Below are 26255 nucleotides of genomic sequence, written 5' to 3'. Positions count from 1 at the left end.
GTAGGGCCTGGCTCTGTGGCCCCCAGGCCGTGACCTTAGCAGCATCAAGTACCCTCTGGGGATTTTACATGCTTCATCTGTAAAATTATAGAGGTTGACAAGAGGATCACTAAGCTCACTTACAACTCTAAATTTCTATTAATCCTTATTATTTATGTGCCAGGATAGGAATACTGAGACTCTTTTAATATGGCAAGTGAACTGTGTGGTATGTCTTCCCTTGCTTTGCTGCTTTAAAGGGATAGAATACAAATGTTTTCTCTTAGTCTCCTGGGAGGACTTGAAGACTAACACTCCCTCTTGCCTTACCAGGAAAGGAGAATTAGGCTTTTGGCTGCTAATGGCTCTAGTATCTATTTTTGAGGGGCCATAACAGAAAAGATGTTCAGAAGAGAAGGAGTACCTCTGAAAAAAACTCAGGGAAAGTGGTATGATTTCCTCCAGAAGAAAAAGAAATCAGGGATCTTGGGCAAGGTGTACCCAAGAATTGAAAGCAGGGTCTTGAAGAGATATCTATACACCTCTGTCCATAGCAGCATTATTTTACAAAGCCAGAAGGTGAAAGCAATCTCAGTGTCCATTAATGCGTGAATGAATAAACAAAATGTGGTCTACCCATGCAAAGAAATATTATTCAGCATTAATGAGGGGATTCTGACACATGCTACAGCAACATGGATGAACCTTGAAGACATTATGCTGAGTGAAATAAGCCAATCACAAAAGGACAAATGCTATATCCACTTATGAGGTATCTAGAGTATTCAAATTCAAAGAGATGGGAAGTAGAATAGTGTTTGTTGGGGGGATGATGGGAGAGGGGAATAGGAAAGTTATTGGTTAATGGATATAGAGCTTTAGCTTTGCATGATGAAAAGAGTCCTATATATGGATGGTGGCGATAGCACAACAATATGAATGTACTTAATGCCACTGAACTGTACACTTAAAAGTGATTAACATGGTACAGCTTGTTACGTCTATTTTACCACAATTTTTTTATAAAAAGTCTGTACAGATGATTGAAAGAATTTTCCAGAGTAGCTTCTGGATCTGTACATTTCAAGCATGGTTCTGCTCTGCTGCTCAAATACTTCTTGTATTGGAAGCTGTAGGACATGTTCCTATCACTATGTGACTTCTAGGGCCACACCTTCATGTCATGATGCCACAGTGGGCGGCAGAATGTATTACTGGAAGCCACTCTTACAATACATGGCTAGAAATAACTTAGCGACACACTGACGTGATTGTGACCCTCAGAACTATGTCCCACTAAATGCAAACTAAAGGCATCCTTAGCTCAACTTCCTCTTATTTGGGTCCCAGAGATGCCTCAGTTGTTCTGTCATCATCCAACATAAGAGGAAGTGTGACACAGGGAAAGTTTAACCGGCCAAGAAACAGTACTCTGAACTGATTATGGTTTAAATGTATTAGTTTTGTAAATTTTAGAAAAAAAGAGCATATGAATGTATGTCTAGCATATCTCCTGAGACCTTGGAAGGGGTGCATGCAAATGAGGCGCCCTGAAGGGTAAACTTCATTGGCTTCTCAGTAAATCCACCTCTGAACTCCCATTTCACTTAATATCCTTTCTTTATCAGTATCATTTCTACTTATTTTGTTTTCACATGATATGTGAACTGCCAGGTCAAAATTCTTTGTGCAATAAGCCTTTTGGATAGACATTCTATATCACTTTTTATATTCTCTCCAAATACGTCTAGTCTTTTTAACTTGTCTTTGCAGCTACTGTTTTTCAAATATTTTATCATGCCTGCGCCTACGTGATCTATCACAGACTGTGAACTATTTGAAAACAAGAAATATTTCTATCATGAAACTCAGTGGAATACTCGGTAATCACATGCCTGATAAATGCATTTGGGTAAAGTAATGCATATCTATGTGTGTCTGGAAGGGGGCTCTCCTCTGAAACTTTACCAAGTTGTTCATATCCATCTTTGGTTGTAGGGTCTAGAAGTGGACATAGAACTCTGCCCAGGGTTTTTTGTTGCTGTTGTTTTTTTTGTTTTTTTAAATATATTTTTATTGACTTCAGGGAGAGGAAGGGAGAGGGAGAGAGAGAGATAGAAACATTAATGATGAGAGAGTCATTGATCGGCTGCCTCCTGCATGCCCCCGACCGGGGATCAAGTCCGAAACCCAGGCATGTGCCCTGACTGGGAACTGAACCGTGATCTCCTGGATCCTAGGTAGATGCTCAACCACTGAGCCATGTCTGGCCAGGCTGCCCATGGTTTTTAAATTGCCTTTTCTTTTACTTTGGGGTGTGTGTGTGTGCTACAAAACATATCTACATCTGCATCAGTTAGGAAAAGTAAAACTGTGAGTAGCAGAGACTTGAAAAAAAGAGTGGTTTGTCTAAGACTTATTTCTTGCTTATGTAATGATAAATTCAAAGGTGAGCAGCATAGGGCTGGCATGGGAACTCCCTATTGTCGCCAGGAACCTAAGCTCCTTTCAGCTTTCTGCTCTGACAATGCTGTCCCTTATCTTGATACTTACACGATGATTGCTGGAGTACCAGCCCTTTGTAGGCCATCAGATCTGCACTCCTAGCAGAATGGAGGATAAGAGAGGTGGAAGGCAAAAAACAAACAAAAAACCATGCTTCTTAAAGTCCTGTCCTCTTTTAAGGAAGTTCTGCTAAACAGCTTCTGCCTATATCTCATTGGCCAACCCTAGCTGCAAGAAGTGAGACACAGGAAAATTTAGAAACATGGTCTTTCACTAGATTCATCTACCCCAAATGAAAACTGGGACTCTGATACCACAGAGAAGGATGGATATTGGGAAAATTACCATTACCTCTGCCGTAATACCTCAGGCTGCCCTAGTCCTAAGCAAACTGTGATGAGAATCGCCGACTGCCCCTGGCCTCACTCTCTCCCACCCTCCTACTGTGCAGACACCAACATCCCCCTACTTCACAGAAAAACCCAGAAACTCATTCACTCTTAGGGATAATGATGATAAATTTTCAATGCTACTTTTCTCAGGAATTTAACCAGGAACAAAGCTTTGAATTAGAGAAATAAAGTCATCTTCATACATTATTCAGATATCAATAAGTAAGACACAGATGATGGGGTTTGGGAAAGAATAATTGGGTTTGGATTCTCTTGTCTCTAAAATTCAGATCACACAAGACAATGTTCCTGGCTTCTTTCTTTCTTTTTCTTTTTTTTTAATGTTCCTGTTTTAATTTCAGTGCATCTCTGAGCGCTAATGGTAAATGTATTACCCACCATGAATCCTAATGTTTTCTTAATTTTTATTTGCCCATAGCTCATCATTCCCCTGATTATAACTGTGTAGTATTTTTTTCTCCCTGAAATGGGCGAACATCTTTTCAACACTAATACTAATTGGGTTTTTGTGCTCTGGTTTTTATTGGATGTTTATCATTCACACAGCAGTCGAGGGGGCGGGGTGTCGAAGTGCTTTACATTTTGTGTCATGGTTCCTCTGTCACAGGCCTGCTGCAGCACACGCTTCTGCAGTACGGGAGAGATGGTGGGAGACTTCTATTCCACCGAGTCTGTCAAGTGGGCATTAAGCAGAAAATGAGGTTTAGTTTCCTATGCTGCAATAAAACATATGCTTTAAAAAGAAATACAATTGTCTCTGAATTACTGTTGCTTTATTTTGAGTACTATGGGGTCTTCAGGCAAATATTTCTGCCAACAGCTGTGAGAAAGGATGGTAATAACTGGCATTTGTAGAGTGTGTTCTGGTTTATAAAGCATTTTCAGGTTTATTGTCAGTGCCCAACTTTTCTCTGTTCTCAGCTGCTAGCAAATGTGATCTCAGTTTCACAGCTTTGAGGTGGCCTCTGGGATGTAGCTTTTGATCTCCTTTGCCACTGGAATGGATACTGACAGTTTTAATAATGGCCTAAATCACAGGTTTCCAGAAGCAAGAGCAAACTGACCATTTCCTGATCTTTTTCTTTCCCAAAAGAATGCTGTTCCCTTTGAAGCACATAACTCTCTGTCAAGCAAGTCGGGGAGGGCACAAGGATTACAGACAGAAGAGGGATGTTGGAGAGAAGGATAATTCCTTTCCTCCTCGTTTTATACTTTCTCCTGTTCTCATTCCATGGTAATCTGACTCAGGACCACTGTAGGTCAACAAATGCACTTACGTTTCTTTGAGCCATCAATAAGCCAATCGCTGAACCTCAGAGTTGACAGAAACCATAAAAGATGTGAAGACCAATCAGCCAGATCTGGAGTAGTCACCTTTCCATTTCATCTTCTAGAAGGATTTGTAGGATCAGGAGTCGACGTTCCCTGGAAAAACAGTTCTGCAGGGTCACAGATTATAGGATCTCGTTCCATCCCACATTGTACCCCATCTTCTGAATATTTAACCTCTCTGGCTATAAAAATGCTCCAGCATCTCCCATCTTAAAAAGAAAAACATCCAAGTAATTCCCACCTCAAAAAAAAATTTTTTTTTTAAATCCCTCAGATTCTAATCGCTGGAGCTCATACCCAATACCTTTTAACCCCTTCTCATCGAAAAATCGCCTCACAGTGCCCCAGCCTCATCACACCTTTCTCACTTCTCATCAAATCCTCCAGCTCTCCACCTACTGAAGTCTGGCTCATTCCCATGACTGCTCTCATTCTTATCTCCAGTTACTTCCCACTGACAAACCCAATGCACATTTTCAGTCTTTCTTTTGTAAGGCTGCAGCATTTAGCATGTTGATGTTTTACACTCTTTGGCTGCTGTGACACTGGCTTCTCCTGATCTCCCCATGGTTTGTTCCAACACCTTCCCAACCTCCCTTCCCAGGTTCTCATCCTTGGTTCCTGCATACCTGTCTCTCCAGACTTCCCTGGGTTAGCTCATTCATTCCCCTGCTTTCAGTTACCACCTATATGCTGATGCTTCTTTAATCTGCACCTAGTGCTCATTTTTCTCCCCCCTCCCCACCTTAGACTCAGATATCATTTTTTCTGAAAGAACAACTCCACTGAGTTGCCCTAAAAATAAACCTCTTGTCTCCCTTTAAACCATTTTTCTTCTCTATCCCATTTTTCATTTGATGGTCTTGTAATGCACTCACTCACACAAATTAGGAAGTTCAGAGGCTCCTCTCTACCCTTTATTAGCCTGACATCTCATCTTCTACATATTTCTTGACCCATCTCTTCTTTCTGTTCTTGCTATTATGACTTTAGTTCATAAGGCTGTCACCTCCTGCCTGAACAACTGCCATATCTCCTAACTGATATCCATACTTGTATATTTTCCTGCCAGAGTGGCTTGTCTGAGATGAGAATCTAAGCAACAGTTGATAAAATCCAAAATCCTTATTGTGGCACAGACAGGACCTTAGTCCTGACTTCCTTCTCCAATCTCACGGTCCCGTTCTACCTGTTACATCTTTCACACTCCAGCAAAATAGAGCTGCTAGAAGCACCCGGGACTCACTATTGTGGTCTCTACCTATATGCTGGGACCTCTCCTTTGAATCTCTGCCTGCCTCTTCTCCTTCCCTGTCTCCTTTGTCTAGTTAAATAGTATTCAGCCTTTAAAACTGATTAGAGGTAACCTCTACCAGGAAGCCACCCTGGTGTGGGTTAGTTGCCTTTCCTTGGTGGCTTCATAATACTCCTTGCATATTTCTATTTCAGAATTTGACCGCTTTTTAAAATTCTTTATCCACATAGGTGATTTACTGTGGAGTTAATGAAGCTTCAGGGCTCCACTCGCAAACTCCTTTCAAGGCCCTTTCCTAAATGTATATTCAGAATTTTGCATTCTCTTTCTTGGCAAGGGCTCCAAAATTTGTATAAGTTTCAGGTGCCACAAAATCTGGATCTCCCCCTTTTAGGGAGGAGGGGGTCTATTTATCATCTAGTTGGTGTGGTCAGAGCCTATGTCTTATTTATCTTTGTATCAGCAACACACATCAGGCACTTACTAGCTGGTTGTTGAAAGAAAGAATAATCAGAAATCTAAGGCAAGACTAGGAAGGGAAAAAAAGATCAACAATGGGAGCAGGCTGAGGCAAAATGTGGAAGCAAAAGTCAGGAACAAGAAGCTCCCTTATTCCCTGAGAACAGCCAGGAGAGGGACAGTAGCCAGGACACTACAGTCAGAGCCAGGAGATGAATCAGACCTCACACAGAGAGCAAGGGTCAGAAGCCAGACAGACAAACATAAGCCTGGAATGTGCAAACACCAGTGGGCAGAGCACAGCAGAAGGTCCAAGTCCAGGCCAATGGCCAGGAAACAGAGGAGCGAGACACACTAGCAATAAGACAGAAACCAAACAGCAACAACAGACAAGCATGACATGCGCAGTTCCTCTATGGTTCTGCAGCTACCAAAGCTGTTCCAGAAGGGTGACCCAGGGCCAGGGGTAGAAATTCAGACCACCTAGCCAAGTGATGGGACATGAAGGGGACAGAGGGAGCCAGCAACTGTGGTGGGAAGATTCTTACTGCCAATAGTTTTCCCACTTGGATTAGTGTCCAGGAGATATCTATTTCCAAACCTGAGCATCCACAAAAACAAAATGATGAAAATGCTGCTAAGTTTCTAAAGCCCTCTTTAAAAAAAAAAAAAAAAAGGAATAAAAATCTGCATCTATCCCATTTTGGAGTATTTCTTTAAAGATTTGCTTTCAATGATGTGACAATAAATGGTGATGTTTAGTATAGAACCAGGACAGCAGTTATGTAAAGGAGGCAAAAATTGCTTCATTAAAATGCATGGAGGGAGAAGCGATAGATTATAGTATAGATCATGCTAGAGATGAGCAGATTACTGAGCACCAGGCACACAAGGGAGACAGATTAATGAAAAATAAATAAAGGGGCTTCAGAAAAACAGTGTGAAGCTAAACACTGGTCTGCTGCTTATCACAGAATATAAGTCCAAATTTGTGTGGAAAACCATTTCTTTTCATTTAGAATGTTGATTTGAAAGTTAATGTTATGTGCTTCTTTCCCTGTTTTTCCATTTTATTTATCTTTTGGATAATTAGAGGTAATTTTTAAAACTAGGAAACATCAACATGGACAGTGGCTACATTACAGCTACTGGTGGTACATCTAATACAGATGGCTTACCCTGGAAAACATCAAGGGCATGCATGGTGCAGGTTTCTTAACAGTAAAGATAATCACTTAAAATTATAAACAAAAGAAATGATCCCTCTTGTAATGATGTTACTGTGTGTATTGCCTGAAAAACTTCATGGATGTTATTTTGAAGGGAAGTCACTTAAAGCATTGGGAGAATGGAATTTGGAGTCAGATGACCCAGGGTTCAAAAGGCAACTCTAACACTTAATGCTGTGTGCATAGGATAAATCTCCAAGTCTCTTTGATCTTCAATTTTTGACAGGAAAAAAAATGATACCTGCCATAGTTAACTCAGAATTTTCAGTGCATTTCAAATGATATATTATTTTTAAAACAGTTGGTAAAAAGCTATACAAACATAAATTGTCAGTTGCATATACAAATTCCACTAGGTTTGAGCTGGATTTGGGTTTCATATAATCACTGTAACTGATGGACAAGAAAAGCATACAGTAATCACCTGAAAATCACACCCACCATTTATAACGTCCATGCTGACAGTGAAAGACCGGTAGCAACTATTTAAGCCAGTCAAAGACAAATACCATATGATTTCATTTATATGTGGAATCTAAAAGAAAATAAACTAACAAAATAGAAACAGACTCATGGATACAGAGAAAAGACTGACAGCTGTCAGAGGAAAGGGGATTGGGTGAAAAAAGGTGAAGAGATTAAGCAAACAAAACAAAACAAAAGAAAAATACAAAACCTCACAGACAGACAACAGTGTGGTGATGACCAGAGGAAAAGGGGAGTGGGGGAAGTAGGAGAGGGCAAAGGGGAGATAAATGGTGATGGAAGGAACTTAACTTTGGGTGGTGAACACACAATACAATATAGAGATGAATTGTACCGCCTGAAACCTATATAATTTTATTAACCAATGGCACCCCCATAAATTCAATAAAAATTCTAAATTTAAATTTTAAAAAAGTTAAAAAGTTAGCCATAGAATCTACATAAATCCTTAAAAATCCTTAAAAAAAGAGAGAATGGTATTAATTTCTGATACTTATTTAATCATTTTAAAATCAGACTTACAATTTCTACAATGCGTAAGGTTAAACAAGTCACCTCTTTTGAATTTTATAAGCTACTTTAAAGTACTTATGATAATTCTATATACTTATTTATATGCTTAATTAGGATCTTAAAAGTTTTAAGGCAGGTAAAAATAGCTGAACTATATGCGCAAGAACTCTGAGAAAATGTGGGAAAATGCTATCGACTTTAAGATGGAAATAAAATTGTGACAACTAATAATGACATTGGCAAAATACAATGAAAGCAAAAATCAGACTCTCTGGCAGCTCTCTGTACTAGAACATACAGAGCCTATGGGCCTCTTGCCCTGACAGGAAACTGAGAAGGTGAATGAGCAAAACTACAGCTGCTGTCACTGCATTTAGTCTTGGGCACAACAGGCGCCCACCATGTCCCCACCTTTCACTCTCCATTCTAACCTTCAGCGTCCTTCATCCTCAGCTATCACCTCTACAGGTCCTGCTGGCTTACTTGGTGGTGTGACCCAAACATTTTCTCCTGAGGGGTCTGAGCAGCTGATATTCACACTCTTTTAAGCCAGAGTCATCTACAGTTATAGCCGGGCAAGGGAGTACCAAGAGGTGCTGAAGAAAATTGTGGAGTTCCATGTGTATTCCTCCTTTCCTCCACAGTGTAAAAGCAATCCTACTTCCACCTGCTGATTAGGGACGACTGCCCTGCCAAGGCTGCAGCTTCTTTCTTGCCTCCCAGTTTTTAAACACAGGGAGTTCAAAGTGCCAAGAGCAACCATAGCTTGTAGCTCAATGTGATCCTTGCTGTGTCCCTTGGCAACAGTGTGACCCTTTGGGAGTTTAGGAGCTCTAACCCTATGAAGCCCAGAATTGTGGGGATGACAAGCAACGCTTCCCCAGGTGAGTCACTGAGAGTGACGATAAGTGAAGCCACTTTTGATTCTACCCCTTGGTCCCAGGATCTGTGTATTCTTTCCATTAAGGACATACTGCCATAGAAAGGTCTCTGATTTGCTGCATATAATGTATCTAGAATGGCAGTATTTTTTCCTTGCAAAATATTTCCTCCAAGCTGGCACCTCAAGTGGGCCTTCAGTTTTCAAGTTCTAGGGGGTCAATTCCTTCTGAATTATGAAGTATGTGATATGACCGATGGATCCCATGGTCATGGTCTATAGCCCATTCCCATAATTCCTTCACTGGGAACGTCACCTGCTATGTTGTCTGGGATTCCATGACTGTGGACTAAGTATTCCAGCAGCCCCTGAATAGTGGTGCTGGTGTGGCCCTGAGGGAAGGAAAGGCAAACCCATACCAGGAACAAGTATAATAAGTATCTGTCCCTAAGAAAACAAATCACTGATAGCACCAGTACAGAAGGGGCTGATTGCAGTGGACTTGCCTCCAACTGGCTGGTCTCCTTGAGGAATGCGGTGCCATATCAGGTGTTCAATGCTGATCTCTGTTCCTGGCAGTTTGTACAAATGAGGGAACAGTACCTAGAAAGCTCTGGGGCCTATACGTAGCTCCCATCTCTGCTACCTTAGTCATTCCATTCATGTGCCTATTGAACCACTTCTATAGTGGCCAATAATGACAATCAGATGACATCAAGTAGTTGAGTCATTTTGTCTATTTGGTTATTCAGGTCTATTCTTGTGGTGGATGCTTTCTGGTATGTGTTAATGTGTAATATAAAAATCTTCACACTTGCACAGATGATGTGTTGTAGAATTGCGCACATGAAATCTGCATGATTTTGTTAACTAGTGTCACTCCAATAAATTCAATAAAAAGGAGAAAAAATCTTCTCACTTGGGACCTATTCCCATATGTCCACCCACATGCCTCTACCTCAGGCCTTCTTGTCGCCAATCTTCTAGTTCTTTGCCTTCCAGGTCTCTGATCAGCTGACCAGACCACTTTTTCCACACATAGTGAATGACTAGATGCACCACTTACAGCTTCACTTATTAGGAAGATTTTCATTTGTTGCTGTCTTTCAAAGCCACCTTTTAGTGTGGCTATTATGCAGCCACTGTCCACTTTTTTTACACTGATATGCTGAGCTGACACCTCTATAAATCAAATTCAGCTTTTTCCCTCCTCTTTGAGATGGTCATATGGGCATGAATGTGAGGTGGGAGAGGGATGCTGGTGCAATCATGATAGGTAACAGCAGATCTGGGCTAACTGTTCATGCACCTTACTCAAACTCTCTGGTTCTGCTTGGGCTCCATCCTAGATGTACCTTTTCCATCTTAAGATATACTGCTGGTGTGCCCCTATGACCTTGAGATACCTGGTCACTTGGTACTATATAAAAGTGTCCCATTTCTACCAAGACCCCATAATAAGCCAGAAACTGTTTCCTTAACAGCTATGTAATTCCCTCTGAGATAGCATGGCTTTGCCCCAGAATCCTAGGGCCCTACATTATGATTCTCCCTCTGGATCTTGCCACAAACTCCACACTGAATCTTTTCTCACCACCACCTCCAGCTCTCATAGCTCAATCATATGTCCCAAATAGTAGAGCTGCTGGCATCATAGCCCAGACACAGCCCTTTCCTGCTCCAGGTCCCACTCAAAGCTGGCAGATTCTCTGACACCCAGTATATGGGCCAGAACAGGATTCCTATGGAATGTGCTTCCTCTAGAACAGTTCTACCAGGTACTATATTTATTTCTTTGTTCTGTGGAATGCAAGACACAATAATTTGTCTTTTACTTTGGAGGTGTGGTCCTAATCATTGGACCTCTAAAAAAGTTACTGATACTATATAGGTCCCTGAAACTTCATGGGGTTTATTTCTCAACCTTTGGAGAACATGTTCTTACCAAGGCCTTAAGCATATTAGCAACCTCTTGCTGGTGCTGCCAAATCAACACAATGTTATCAATATGATAGATCAATATCATAACCTGCAGGATGTCCAGGTAGTCCAAATATCTTCAGATTATATTATAGCAGAGAGCAAGGAATTTAACAAAGCCCTGGGACAAAACTGCAAGTGGATATTACAATCTATTCTATGTGAATATGAATTATTTCTGATCTTCTTTTCTGGTTGAAATAGAAAAGAATTTTTTTGCCAAATCAATGGTCATGTGTCATGTGCCTATGGCCTTGTTAATTTCCTATAGCCATGAAAACACAGCCAGCATAGTAGTGGCAATTGGGACCATTATTGATTGAGTTTGTGTTAGTCTATACCCTTTCTTTAGGAACCATCAGCTTGGGCAGGACCCAGACTTGTGAATTAAGTGGAGATATGATGGAGAATACTCTTGCAGCCTTTAAGTCTTTAGTGATAGCACTAATTCCCACCCTTTCCCCAAGATGTGATGTTGGTTTTGATTTTCCATTTTGGCCATGGAGGGGTGGGATCTCAGAGGCTTCCACTCAGTCTCCCTCACCATGATAAGTACTTACTCCACAGTCAAGCACTAAATGCGGGGGTTACTTCAACTACAAAGTATATCAGATCCAATAATACACCATCTTATATGTCTCGGAGACTATGTTACAACTTGTATGTAGGAAAATTAAGAGGAACCCTCCACTTGAGGAACTCACAGTCTAAATGGTAAGACAAATGTGTAAACCCATAAGTAGGGTTGTTGTAGAGATATAGACAAAGTACTCTGGGGATATACAATGGGCACATGAGTGAATACTTTTCTACATGGTCTTTTTATTGAATGGCATATTGTCATATCCTTGAAAAGAAATCTTTACTTCTTTTCCAATACCTATAGTAAACATAGTTTCTAGCACATGTTGAACATATATAGCAGACATCATTATGTACTTCTCTTCATTAGTCATTCCAGCAATACTGTCAGGTTTAATCTTTGTGAGCTAGATAAAGAACCAAGAGATACAGTATTTACTTCTTGGAAAAAAGACAAAAGAGCATTCATTATAACTAAAATCTATGCAAAGTGCCCTGGAGGTCAAAACAGAATGCCTCAGAAAGAGTGAGCCCCATCTTCTTCCAAATATTCATTCGTTCCAAACATTTATTCAATCAAATAAACATTGATTGCTTTGTATGTGCCAGGCACTGTGCTAGGCACTGAAGACACAGACTGAGTGAACAAAGCAGAGAAAAATTTCTATCCCCACAGGGCATCTAGTCTGGTAGAGTAGATGGGCAATAAACAAGTAAACAAATTAAATATATACAGTTTTAGATAGCAATAAATGTTGCAGAGAAAATAAGGCAGAGACAGGAGGCACAGAGTGCTGGGGGGCAGGGAGATGGACTTTTAATTAGGTTGATCAGGGCAGGCTTCCCTTAGAATTTGACAGTGGGACAAAGAACTGACCAAAGGAATGAGGTATGCAAATATCTCAGGCAAGAGTGTTTCAGGCAAAAGAAAAAACATATTAAAAGGCCCTGAGAAAGGAGTATGCCTGGCCCGGCGGGGCATGACTCAGCAGCTGAGCTTCAACCTAGGATCCAGGCGATCGGGGTTTGATTCCCGGTCAGGGCACATGCCTGGGTTGCGGGCTCAATCAATGACTCTCTCATCATTGATGTTTCTATCTCTCTCTCTCTTCCTCTCCTTTCCTCTCTCTGAAATCAATAAAGATATATTTTTAAAAGAAGAAAGAAAGAAAGAAGAAAGAAAGAAAGAAAGAAAGAAAGAAAGAAAGAAAGAAAGAAAGAAAGAAAGAAAGAAAGAAAGAAAGAAAGAAAGAAAGAAAAGAAAGAAAGGAGTATGGGAGTATGCCTGGAGTATAAGAGGAGCAGAATAACAGAGAAAGGCAATGAGAGTGGAAACCGGAGGGGTAAAGGGGATCCAGGCTATGTTGGGCCATATTAAGAAAAGACAAAATTGCCACTGTTGGGCTGGTCATGTTTTCATGGCTGTAAGTAAGAAGTTTGGCTTTTATGCTGAGTGAGATGGAAGCCACTGGAGGATTTTGAGTTGAGTAGTGACATGATCTGATTTACTTTTTAAAGAGTAATTACAGCTGCTGTGTAAGGCAAGGCTCTGGAGGAGCAAGGAGATGACAGACGAGGAGTGAAACATGCTCAGTCCTGCATATGTTTTGAAGGTGAAGCTGACTGTTGAGGGGCTGAATGGGAATGAGAATGGGGAAAAGGAGTCAAATATCACATTCATGATCTTTGCCTGGCCAATTAGAAGATTGGAGTTGCCATTCACTGACCTGAGGAAGTCTACAGGAGGAGTGGATTTAGGAAGGAGGATTAGGAATTGTGCTTGAGACATATTGTTTGGTATGTCTATTAGGATCAAAGTGGAGATGAAGGGTTGTCAGTTGCTTATACTGATCAAGAGTTCAGGAAGAGGATGGGGCTAGAGATAGATATTTTGGAGTCGTCAGCCAACAGATAGATGGTTTTAAGTCAAGGAAATGGGAGTGTGTACAGCTAGAGGAGGTGTCTAAGGCCTGAGCTGTGGGGCCCACTAATGTTCCAAGGCTACGGAGAAAAGGATGATCCAGTAAAGGAGATGGAGGAAGATCAGCCAGTAAGGTAGGAAGATAACAAGTGTCCTAAAAGACAAATGAGGAAAACAGTTTGAGTAGGTAATGTCATTTGTGCAGAATACTGCTAAGAAGTCAAATAAGACGTGGAGTGAAAATTGGCCAATGGATCTCACAAACTGGAAGTGATGGTGACCTTGACAAGAGCAGTAGATTGGAAAGCAACTGAAGGTGGGATGGGAAGGAGATATTGATCTTTGTATTATCTTCCCCTTGATCCTTCCATTTTCTTCTTAACCTAAGTCCATGTATTTAATAAGTGGAGAGGACACAAGACAGAGGGGGAGACCTTGAAATTAAACTTGGCCTTAATAGGGCCAACAAACCCAATCTTAGTTCACAAAGTATTTCTGTGAGATTATAAAATCAGTTACTACAGATACAACTCCCCCAAGAGATTGGACTCAATAGGCCACATAATTACAATCTTCATATTTTCTCTATCAAAAGTCCAACAAAGCTTTTTTTTTACTTGTGAACTTAGTCACAATACTTTAGTTTTATTTTTACAAATGTATTCAAAATATCAAAGTTGCTTAAAATCATAGATGTTCTGGAAAACCTGAGGCATATACTGACTCTACATAAGCCCTCACCTCTTGCCTTTAGACAGAATTACATCTGAACCTTTGTGAATATTTAACAGTTAATACTGGTTTTTAACCCAACAGTATTTAACCTACCAGCTACTATATGTAGAGTGATATATTGAACATTGATCTTTATCAGGCTCTCCTTTAGTCACTGATCACACAGCACCATCAGAAAGCTCCAAATCAGTCTCCTGGAGAGGTCTTGGTGTAGGACATTTTAATAACTTTGGGGTATTTTGATGAAACTAAAAATAAACCATTAAATGTTCACTTTATTTTATTCTGTGTAATGCGCCCAAATGAAATCCTGCCTTCATCCTCAAGTCTTACCCCATCCTTTGCCCTATCTTTTGCATCAAAATGCACTGCTTGGGTTTGCACATATTCTCTTTCATTGTGCTCCCCAGTGTGATGGGGAGTGACAATAGCAGTGTACCATCTGTGTGACATGATGGTCTTTTAAACACCATCCATCTATCCTTAGGGTAAAACCATTACCATTCCTGTAATTTGTCTCTATTAGTCCTTTCTCCAGTTCAACAGCCATTTTTACCTCTCTTGTCAAATCCAATGGACTATAGAATTCTAGGAAAAGTCTGGTCCAATTTCTGAATAATTTGATTATTATATAGTTCTTACAAGTTCAGTCTCTCCTATAAAATTCCAAGATGTTCTTTTTTAAAAATTATTATTATTCCTCTTAAAAACAGCACTGCCCTAGAGGATTACTGCCTTTCGAGAAGTCTTTCTCAGCAAACATAGTATTTACTCCACTTACAGTTAGAATTTTCATGTTCATTTTTCTCGTCAGTGAACTACTTTCCAGGATTTCCTTTCCCCTTTCCTATAATTAATGTACACACCACAAATAAAGAACCCACATTTTCAGAAAGAAGAAAGCCAAAGGAGCTATTTGTGCATTCTCAAAGGAAAATATTCCAGCACATAGTTTACAATATTTAAATAAGTTGCTTCCCACACAAGAAAGTAAGCAACAGATACATTGGAAAGTTGCTTCTTTTACAGACATTCATCTATTCAACAGCTATTTAAGGAGTAGCTATTATATACAAGATATGTGGACCCTGTTGAATACAGAGATGACTCTGGCACAAATCCTGCCCTGGAGAAACTTACAATCTAGAGAGGAGAAAGTAGGGCAAATCTAGTTAACATGTAAAGTACAGACTAGGGAGAGATTCTTTCCAAACAGGAGCCTAAATGAGGACAGTGAGGAGATGGTATTTGAATGGCTCTTGAAGTGGGGGTTAGGTAGCTTTTGGAGTGGGAGTTAGAGAGCTAAAATGAGGGGAGGAAACTTCTGGAGAAGGGACCTGTGTGTGCATATAACAGCATCTGGGAGGGCATGAGTCAGTGCAGGTAATGAGGCATCGATTGCTCAGCGGTGTGCATAAAGAGGAGTGGGAGAAGATAAAGTTGGAAAGACAGGTTAGACTCACGGCTTGCCATGCTAAGGAAGTATATGGACACCATTCCCTAGGCAGTGAGAATCTCCCCAGGGGCTTTCGGAGCACAGTAAAAACAAGATGAGAGCATTAATGTATTGGATGGATTGGAATGAGGCCATACTCGAAGAAGGAGGCCAATTATAGGGTTTCTGTAATCATAGGCTGGGCCTTGATGAAGTCATAGGAGAACAGGTCTGTAGAATTACAGAGGAGGAGAAAGAGATCAAGATATTTCATAGAGAGAATTGATAGAATCTGGCATCTGAGGGAATGTGGAAGGTGTGGGGACAGAGAAGTCAGACTCTACCCTGAGAGTTTGAGACTGGCTGAAGTGAGGATTACAGGAGGGAGGATTTGGGAGGGAAAATGTGTCTGAGGGAGACTGTAGAAGATGCTTGGTGACTATTAAAAAAATAAAACAGTCTCCTAAGAAAAAATTCAAACATGGAGTTACAAACAAATGTGAAAACCTTCTGCACAGATGTGACAACCAAAGTCACAACTTTGGATGAGATTTTAAATTGAGAAACAGCCACAGTTACTGTCTGTACATCACAAAGTCAAATGGTGTTTCCTAATTACCCACTTAGTTTGATGAATGTAGACAGCCAATATCAGATCATTACAGGCTAGATACTTCGCAGACTGAACAGCCTAGTTTTGCAGTCCACATCAATCAAATTAAACAAATCATTGTCAAATCTGCCCTTGGCTTTGTGCTGTATCAATACCACCAGTGGGTACATGCTTGCATTGAAACCAAAAACCTGATTCAAGACCCTGAAGTGCCAGTGTCATATCTCCTCATCTGCAGCTGTCTCAGCTATCACCTGGCAATAATACTTTATACCAGGGTCTCACAGTGCTGCTTACAGAGAACTTCATGAATAGTGTATCCTTTAAATGAGAGTTCAGCACAATAGAGAGGTTTATCTCCATTTCATAGATGCAGAAACATGAAGCTCAGGGTGGTTATAAATTACCTAGGGTCATATGGCTAATAAGGAGAGGTAAAACTAACCAAGGCTTCAGACTCCAAGTAAATATCAGGGAAGTTTTTGTTTTGCTTGTTGTACTAAACTATCCTGCCTGACCTTTAAAAAAAACGAAAGAAATATTACGCTCATTACTAATTAGCACAGCTGAATGGAGCAGGAGGCTATCCATGCCTGTTGTTCACTTCTTTTCCCTTATGGCCACTTCTTTTGCTTTCTTTGTGTTGCTTGACCTTTAAAAAAATGAATATTATGTGAATATTGTGCTCATTACTAATTAGCACAGCTGAATGGAACAGGAGGTTTCCTGTGTCCGTTGTCTACTTCTTTTCCTTATGGCCACTTCTGTTGCTTTCTCTGTGTTACCTCACTGGAAATAATTGAGTGAGTGGGTGAGTGAATGGTATGTGCACACACACATACACACACACACATACACATCACACCTTCTTCCTTGATCTCAACCTAGTAAGCTAATTTAGAAGGAGAGCTGTATCTCAACACCACTTACTGTCAAAACCACAGGCCCTATTTCTAAGTGTACTTTTCTTGGTTCTTCAACTGCAGGCAACCACTACCAGTAATCACATCTCCATGTATCACATGGCACAATATAAATCTGTAATTTGATGTAGCTCTCATATCCTTCAGAACACAACTTCTAAGCCAAGAAACATATTGAATCTTAAACTTCAAAATAAAGCTCACTATGTCATATAAGAAACGATCAGTCCAAATGAGAATCAAGATATATCTTCTGGGTAGGATAACAAGAAGAGCAAAAGAGTGGTGAAAATCACTTTCTAACTAGCTCTAATCTTACGTAGACTTATAATATTTCTCCAAATATTTCTCCAAGTCTGTTAGATCCTAACATGTAAGGATCATAATACCACACTTAGAAGCAAATTTTAAAAACCAATTGGAGAAAAACATGCTAATAGGCCTTCACTTTAGCATTCTGTCTTTCCTTCCTCCAGGAGTAAAAAAAGAACCCATTGGACATCTCTCTCTCTCTCTCTCTCTCTCTCTCTCTCTCTCTCTCTATATATATATATATATATATATATATATATATATATATATAGTCTATTTTTTATTGATCTTTTAGAGAGAGAGGAATGGAGAGAGAGATAGAAACACTGATAAGAGAGAATCATCTATTGGCTACCTCCTGCATGCCCCTTACTGGGGATTGAGCCAGCAACCTGGGCATGTGCCCTGACAGGGAATTGAACCAGTGACCTCTTGGTTCATGGGTCAATGCTCAACCACTGAGCCACATCAGCCAGGCTGGACATTTCTTAATTATAACAGGAGGCATGGTGAGGCAGGAACTAAGCCTCAAATGCTCCTGGAAAATAGAATAGCAATAGCCTTCTTCCCCTTAACCATTTGTATTCACTTATTATTGAAATTAAAGAGTGTCCCGAGGAAAAAAGACTAGAGCCATCCTACTATTGGAATTCTGACATAAATCGCCATGTGTGATGGATGTGTGGCCCTAGTGAAAGTGAGATTACAAATAGGAGCAGTGGGGCTTCAGAGGGAACATTTCAGCTAAAGCATAAAGTTGACATGTTACAATCCAAATGGTTTTCTATTTCCATGTAGAAACTTCAGAGTTGGTGACAAAAATTAGTGAAATATCTCTTAGACTTTTCATTTGTATGGAGAACATAAAAACACCTGGACTCAGAGCGCTTGGGAGAGAGGTTTTCCCTGAAGAGAACTGTGCTATGCAACCTGTGTGTTCTCCCAGTTTGGAAGGGTGGGGGACAATTGCCACTCACCTCCAGCCTAGTGATCAGGATTTCAACAGGACAGCAGAAAACACATGGGCTGGTATCTGACTCTCACTTTAAATGTAATGAGCGAATGGGTAAGTAAAAAAATAAGTGGTGCCCAGCCAGGTGTGGCTCAGAGGTTGAGCATTGACCTAGGATCCAAGAGATTGAGGTTCGATTCCTGGTCAGGGCACATGCCGGGGTTGTGGGCTCAATCCCCAGTGGGGGCATGGAGCCGATCAATGACTCTCTCATCATTTGTTTCTCTCTCCCTCTCCCTTCCTCTACAAAATCAATAAAAATATATTTAAAAATAAACAAACAAACAAACAAATAAATAAAGTGGATGCATGAGGCGGCCTATAGTTTCAGGACTGGTCAATAAGAAAAATGTGTGAATGTTTCCCAGGGGCAGGGTTGCATAACTAAGAATGAATGTGGGGTCACCTTGGTCCTGTCCAGTGAGACTTCCTGGAGGGGCTAACAGACCCTAGTGGAGAGAAGCTACAGATATTGCCAGATATCTGGGGGCTGCAAAAGAAGTAAGCAGCCTCCATGATGGAGGTGCCTTTGCCTGGGTCAAGGAACTCCAAATAAAAGGCCCTCAGTGATGGGGTTCTCCAAAGAACTGAAGCTTAACTTAAACCAAAGCCAGGATCGCAAACCACAAATTCATAAAACAAGTTTCAGTCATGTGAGAACTTTTTTGCTTCTCATTTAACTCTCCTGTTCCCCTACTCTATTCCAACCTGGGAAAAGCAGAAACAGATTGTAGCAAGGAAGGAGGAAGAGGAGAGGACCTCAGCCCCCCACCTCTGCGGACTCCACCCCTTCTCCAGGTGTGACTTAACTGCGGAAGGGAAAAGACTTCACTTCAGGTCAAACTTGGAGTGTTAGTATTTTATGGGCTGGACTTTCTGACTCAAGATTGTGTTTGGTAACCTAAAAATTTTTATCCAGCTGTTGGAGGAGACAAAATAAAGTTGCTTTATGATTACACCCCATGAGTCTTGCTTTTTCTCTGCATCAGTTACACACACTATCCTCCCACTTAGCCATTGTCTTCCAATAGAGAGCCTCCTTAGAGAGCAAAAACCTAGAAATGTGCTGGGATTCAGGAACATACAGACATGTTTGATGGGCTGAAGTGGGTGAAAGTCAGACTACAATGGGGTAGTTAAATTGTCATCCAGACACCAGTTGAGGTCACATTGTTCTCTGTGAATTACATAAAATTGGCTGACACTCTCCCCTTATCCCATGGCCAATGGAAATCCAGGCTCCTCTTAAATAGTTCCTTGACTCCCCAAAGGCTCGCCCTCTGGTTTCTCCCTTCGGTAGTAAAATTGTCAGTGTCTACCCTCCTAGCCCATCACAGGACTGTTCTATTTACTCTGCCTTCTAGTTCCTCAAGTTTAGAACACAGGCTCTTTGCCTTGATTTCCTGGAAATACCACTCACACAACACCTTACTTCAGGTGATTACTTTTCAGCACAGAGCAAGCCCCTTAAAACAGAACACAAGACATCCCCGTCTTTGAACATGCTCTGGCCACTGGTGATGTCTTACCTGTTGGGTTCCTGGGGACTGGGGACCTTTCACTCTGTACCTTAATCCCTTGTTTTTTCTGCTCCCTTCTCCTCCTTTCTCTGCTCTCCTCCCCAGAAAATCCTCATTTATTTTTTTATGCTGATTGGTTTAGCTTTCTCTTTGTTTCAACCCCACCTTCCAAATCATGCCCTGGGGGCCTCATCTTTGATAAATAAAAGGCTATTTATTTACTCCAGAGAGAAATTATGCTACTTCCTTATGGGCTAAAGCTGCTGCAGTCACTTGTAGATTTAAATAGTAATTACTTTATATCTGCTATGAGATCAGGCAACAGGGCTTCAATTTGGAGGGGCCCCGTGATCATGGTTATAGGTAGTGGAGGTTCCAGAACTCATTGCCATCCCAGAAGATTGACAGCGGGGATTTGTCCTGAGGAGCAGAGGGTTCTGTGCGTTAATTGAAAATATATTAAAATTTTGAAACTCGTTTGGCTGTGGTGAATTCATTATGGGTCTTTTTCATTTATCCCGGTTCCCCACCTTTCTATTTCACTCCACCTCCACCCTTTCCCCTCCACACACTATAAGAAAAAAATAGCATTTGGTGATCATCAGATGTAGTGGCCCTTAGGTTCCCTGACCTTGAGGCTCAGTGGAGATATTCCTCATTCACCTTGGTGGGGGCAGTGGATTTCCAGCACCTACACATATGATTGGGCCTGCCCGCTGTAGGGTGCCGCCATCTGCAGCTAAAAGAACTCTATCATTAATCATGGAATTACCATACCTATCTCTGCTGAATGCAAAAAAATTAAAAGAAAGCTTCTCCCATCTCACAAAAACAACAGTGAGGATCTCAGGCCTTGAGGTGCAGCAGTTTTGCTTCTTTTTTTAAAGTGACATTAGATGTGAGACTCTCCATGTGATGGCAGCAGCAGCAGCTCTGATAGGAGCAGGGAAGCTGGCTGGGATCAGCAACTCTGGACACAAAGGGACATAAAGCTGTAAGTCTGGGCTCAGCAAACAGGGGTGAGGAATAATTGCAGACATATATGAGCACCCCGTGGAGGGGCTCTGTAAAAACTGGCTTCCTTGAGTCAACAAGAAGACAGTCAAATGGGGGTTTGCTCTCTCCTATTGATTTTTGGAGTTTGACATGTGACTGCATTTGCAAGCAGCAGCTGCTAATTCCTGAGACACTTGGATTACATGCTATAAATGGCTTTTGTCTCTACATCTATGAAATTTACAAAGATACAAGGCTACAATGTTGTAGAATTACTACATGACTTTGACCCATTCTGTCAGCAATGTTTTCCAGAATGCTACTAGAGAAATTTCCACACAAAATATTAGAATAGGTAATAATATCTGAACACCACTTATAAATATTATGTTAAGTGCTTTGCCTACCTTAGCTCATTAAGTCCATGGCCCTAAGAGGTAGGTATTTATTATCTCCATGTTAGAGATGCAGAAAGAGGCTCAGAGATTTTAAATAATTTAAGGTCAGCAACTAATAAACATTTAAACTGCTTAATCAAATATATGAAAAGAAACATAAAACTCGGGCAATCAAAACATTCTGTAACAACTCATGACACTCTTTATCTTAGGTCAGGCTCCCTAGATGGAAATCAGAGCCATAGATTGATGTGCCAGTGATTTACCAAGGAAGATCTCCCAGAGGACACTGACTGGGGGTGAGGGAAGCAAGGATGAGAAAGGGAGGAAGTCAAGCAAAGGTGTGATCTCAGGTAAAGACCCACAGAGAGTGACTTCACATGATCCCACTGGGGAGATCAGGGCATAAATTACATCTCATAGTTGTCCAACAGGGGGAACTCCCACACCTGTCATTCAGGGTGGTCCCCAGGAAAAGAAGCCACAGGACTGGCCACTGAAGGAAAATCACACCAAACCCACTGGCACACAGACAGTAAAGAGGAATCTGAGGAATTTGGCCACAGCATCGACATTGTCCTCTATACCCCTCAACAGCAGAGCTGGCCCTCAACTAGCTGCAAATCCTTGGAAGTCATGGCCAGTGAGAGCTGAATTAGAGGGAGTATTTTTATAACTGGGGTTTCAAATGGATTGTTTATAACCGGGAAGAGTAGAAAGACTTAGGTCAGCCTTTTTGTTAATTTAAACTGGTCTGTGATTTGGGAGCTCAGCATTTTCAGGTTTCTATAAGGCGGAACGCATGTGAAGTCAAGGGGAAAGCTTGATATGGCCAAGTACCTCTGTTTTGCCCAAAGATAAGGCCTGCTTCCCCACACATGCTCCACTGCTTGTCTCTATGACTCTGGGTAAATCATTTAACTATGTCAGTCTCAGTTCCCATAGTAGAAAAAAGAAGAAAATTATCCACCCCAGAATTTGCTGGAAAAATCAAATGAGGCAATGCCTGTAAAGTGCTTTGTAAATGACCAGCATGATATAAATACTAGTTATTGGTAGCATTAGATTGCAGTTGGATTTAACAGAGAGAATCATATTTCCATTCAAATAGGCCACATGGAGGTAGACATGACTATGGTTAGATGTACGTTTCAGAGAAATTGAGTTCTTTCTTATTCACAAAGCAGCCTGACCTTGCCTACTTCCTAACATCTTTATCTAAACCATCATCCAGTTAGAGATTAGTTGGATTTGGAAAGAGAATAGCCTTAAGCTTCAGGAAATCTCAGTTCACAATGAGACAAACCAGCTTGGCCCTCAGGAAGGCCAGACTTCATTGTCTGCTATGCTTTAGGGCCCACACCTCACACCTTCACACATCCTGTGGCCCTGGTTCTCCCTATCAACAGGCACTGAACTCTCTAGCTCCCCCAAGAGAATATGACATGATAAACACACTCACATGAAGGTACAAATGACAATGGAATAAACATTCCCCCCTCACTAGGCACACAGCCTTAACCAAAAGAAATAACTCTCTAATGTTGATGAAAAGCAGTTGCAGAGTATGAAATGGAGATTTGAGCACCCAGGGCATTAATTTGAAAATCACACCAGCCCCATGATTTGGTGAAATAAAGCTAGCATTGTTTATAAGAAGAATGTTTCTCTTGAAAGTGGCTTCCAAGTGCAGGACACAAAGAGCCTCAATTATCACAAAGTATTTCCTTCTCAACTATCTTTTGGGCAACTGAATAAAGAAAGAATTGGCTTTGGGATCAGAACAACCTGAATTTTACTCCTGACTTCAGCATTCACCAGATATGTGACCTTCAGCGTCACTGAAACTCAGCTTTCCCATCTGTGAAATGGGAATAACAGTACCTCCCTCATGAAGTTACTAAAAGAACATAAGCAAATTGCTTAGCAAAGCTTCTGCTACATAGCTGACATTCAACAAATATTATCAATAACATTAATAACAACAGTAAATGGCCTAGATCACTGCCTATGACATAATAAAACATTATTATTGTTATTCTGCTCCTCAGAGAGCATTTCAGTGGTTTACAGTTGGTGGGCATGCAGTAACTATTGGTCAAATTAATGAATACAAAAACAGTTAAAGCCAACAAGCTTCTTAAGCCTTTGAGGAGAAAAAAAACTTCTGAATCCCATGCCTGAAGAACCCTTTCTTCTTAAACATCTTAAAAATAGTCCCTGTACCTCAGCCCAGGTTTCATCTGCCATGCTGTCATCCTGACAGTCCCTCTCCCATCAGCCCAAGAGGAGAAAAGTCAGTGGCACACACAGCCATCCCAAAGGGGCCAGACTGAGGCTGTCAGCATCAGTGAGGCTGAGTCACCAACTGTTTCTGTCTGGAACTGAAGCAGGAAGTGCTGTGACCATGGAGTTGTGCTAATTCACTTGATTACAAAGCCAAACATCAGAGACATTTGTGTTTGTTTCTGAGAAGACATGTACTTTGACTTTGCACAAAATATGGAGCTAATCAGTATCCAAACACCTCCTCATGTCAATGAAAAATGTAGGACACCACCAATATTACAATGAGAGGGTCCCTCTCCTGTAACAGTTATCCCCACCACTGGCAGACAACCCTTCCTTTGTAGATTTCAAGGGGGGAGAAGAAGGTGGATTTGCCTATTCAGGCAGCCTATCCCAGTTGAGGCACTGTCCCTTTGAGCCAGGACTGAAAAAGCCAGAGAGAAGAATCCAGAACAGGAATCAAGGGGGCACTTGGACAGAGGTGGCTGACTGCTCCATGAGGAGGTTTTGTTGGCAACATCCTCTTGGACACAAAGGAAAGAATCGTTCTGCCTGGAGCCCAATTTCAAGCATATATCACAAAGTCATGGCTAAGGAATCCTGGGAAATGACAGCATCTTCAGTGAGGAAGATAATTTTTATGAAAAATAACAACTGTCACTTAATAAGAATATATGCCTTGTTATATGCAAAAATCATTTATCTGCACAATAACCCTATGACAGGTACTATATTTGCTTGTAGGGCTGAGACAACAGAACAACACAGACTGGATAGCTTCAACAGTAGGAATGTATTTTCTCACAGGCCTAGAGGTTAGAAATCCAAGATCAAAGTGCTGGCAGGGTTGATTTCTCTTAGGGTCATGATGGAAGGATCTGTTTTAGGCTTCTGTCCTTAGTTTGCAAATGGTCACCTTCCTGCAGTCTCTTCATATGGTTTTCCCTCTGCATATGCAACCCTGGAGTATCTTTTGTGTGTCCAATTTCCTCTTCTTATAAGGATACCAGTCAGATTGGATTAGGGCCTATCCTAATAGCCTTATTCGAACTTAATCATCTTTTTAAGGCCCTATCGCCAAACACAGTTACATTCTAAGGTACTAGGGGTTAGGATATCAGCATCAGGTTTTGAGGGAAGGGCATAATTCAGCCCAGAACAGATAGATTCTATCTTACTGATTTTAAGGTCTGCTGTGTATAACATAGCTAGTAAATGGTAAAGGCACAATTTGAATTTGGGTCTGTTTGACATGAAAGTCTGTTATCTTTACTATAAGTATGGGACTGCCTCTAATAGCTGATGAGCAGTACAGAGATGAGGCTGAGAGTGACATCAAAATCAGTATCTGTAGGCTAGTGATATGTCTAGAAGGTTTTGGTAGGTGGTTTACTTAGAAGCCTGCTTTGAAATGCGTAATAAGTGTAAATCCTGCAGTTGTAGATTAATTTGCATTTTGTTCCTTTGTTACTATAGGAAATTTCTCTAAGCAACAGAAAATTCTATATTCCACCCCTGCACAGGCACATACCTGCCCTGGCTAATTATTTAAGACATTGTTCAAAGCTATGCTCCTAATTAACAGTGTGCAGTGCTTATGCCAAAACACGAGCCCAGCATCTCTCACAGTTTGTAATCCATCTGGTCTCTAGGCCCACGCTGCCAGTGTCAGGTATGGCTGCTTTCCGCATGTCACCTGTCTTCCTGCTTGGGGTGGAAGGAGGGGTCCATGGTAGGTAATGAATCAATAACACTCAGCCAATTCTCTAGACTCTGTTGACATGCATGGTTAGTTTTCTCTTGTGATTAATTACACTTGCTTTTGCAGGAGGAATAATTCTCTTTTCTGGAGAGCTTTTCTGATTTTTACTTTTAAAAGCAAATCTCAACAATCTCCCTACCTCAGAAAGAATGGAGTCCAGTTCAGTGTGGGGGATCACAATTGTCAAAATCCAAAGCTGAAAGGGAAGATAGTTACATATACAAGGAAGGATCTGTATATGTGTGTAATATGCACGAACAAGAGCATAAGCATAAATCTTGTGCAATTATGATTTTTCTCATTAAGGTGACTGTATGTCCCTTTTTTCATGGTTGCCACCTATTTCAAAAAGCCTATTAAAGTAAATGTACAAGCAAACCAGATACTGCACATTTCAGATAATAATATAGTCAAAAAGAACAGATAATTGGAGACATATTCACAATTAGAAAAAGCTCTCTTCAAGCAAAGAGCGACCCCCAGTTAATTAATGTTTGTCAAGTACTTAAAAAACATACAATTCAACACCCTAGATATTGCCACCTAAAGATAGGAAGACAAAAGGCTTGTGGGGAGCAGCTTAGGCTGGCTCTGGGTCTATCTTGCTCAGTTGTTCATCAGATTTACCAAAGAGTGGGGAAAAGGACCCATCTGCACACAAAGTAGCAGGAGCTAAATTTCCTTGAAGGCCACTGCTCTCTCTCTACCTCTCGTCTTTCCTTATGG

The 26255-nt window shown here is 41.0% G+C and overlaps 1 long non-coding RNA gene across 1 annotated transcript in view; it reads right to left on the bottom strand.

The window, feature by feature from the left end:
• Positions 1 to 3351: 3351 nt before the first annotated feature.
• Positions 3352 to 26255, bottom strand: part of LOC107540937 (uncharacterized) — a 72820-nt gene continuing 49916 nt past the window's right edge. The window contains exons 2-3 of the long non-coding RNA XR_001603568.2: positions 4175 to 4322; positions 3352 to 3568 (exon numbers count right to left, since the gene is read on the bottom strand). This is a non-coding gene — a long non-coding RNA (uncharacterized LOC107540937). The remainder of the gene's footprint in view (positions 3569 to 4174; positions 4323 to 26255) is intronic.

This window comes from Miniopterus natalensis, chromosome 3, assembly GCF_054644295.1.
Source record: "Miniopterus natalensis isolate mMinNat1 chromosome 3, mMinNat1.hap1, whole genome shotgun sequence".
Taxonomy (NCBI): domain Eukaryota; kingdom Metazoa; phylum Chordata; class Mammalia; order Chiroptera; family Miniopteridae; genus Miniopterus; species Miniopterus natalensis.
The sequence above is the reverse complement of the archived record's forward strand: the minus strand, read 5'-3'. Positions and strand labels throughout refer to the sequence as shown.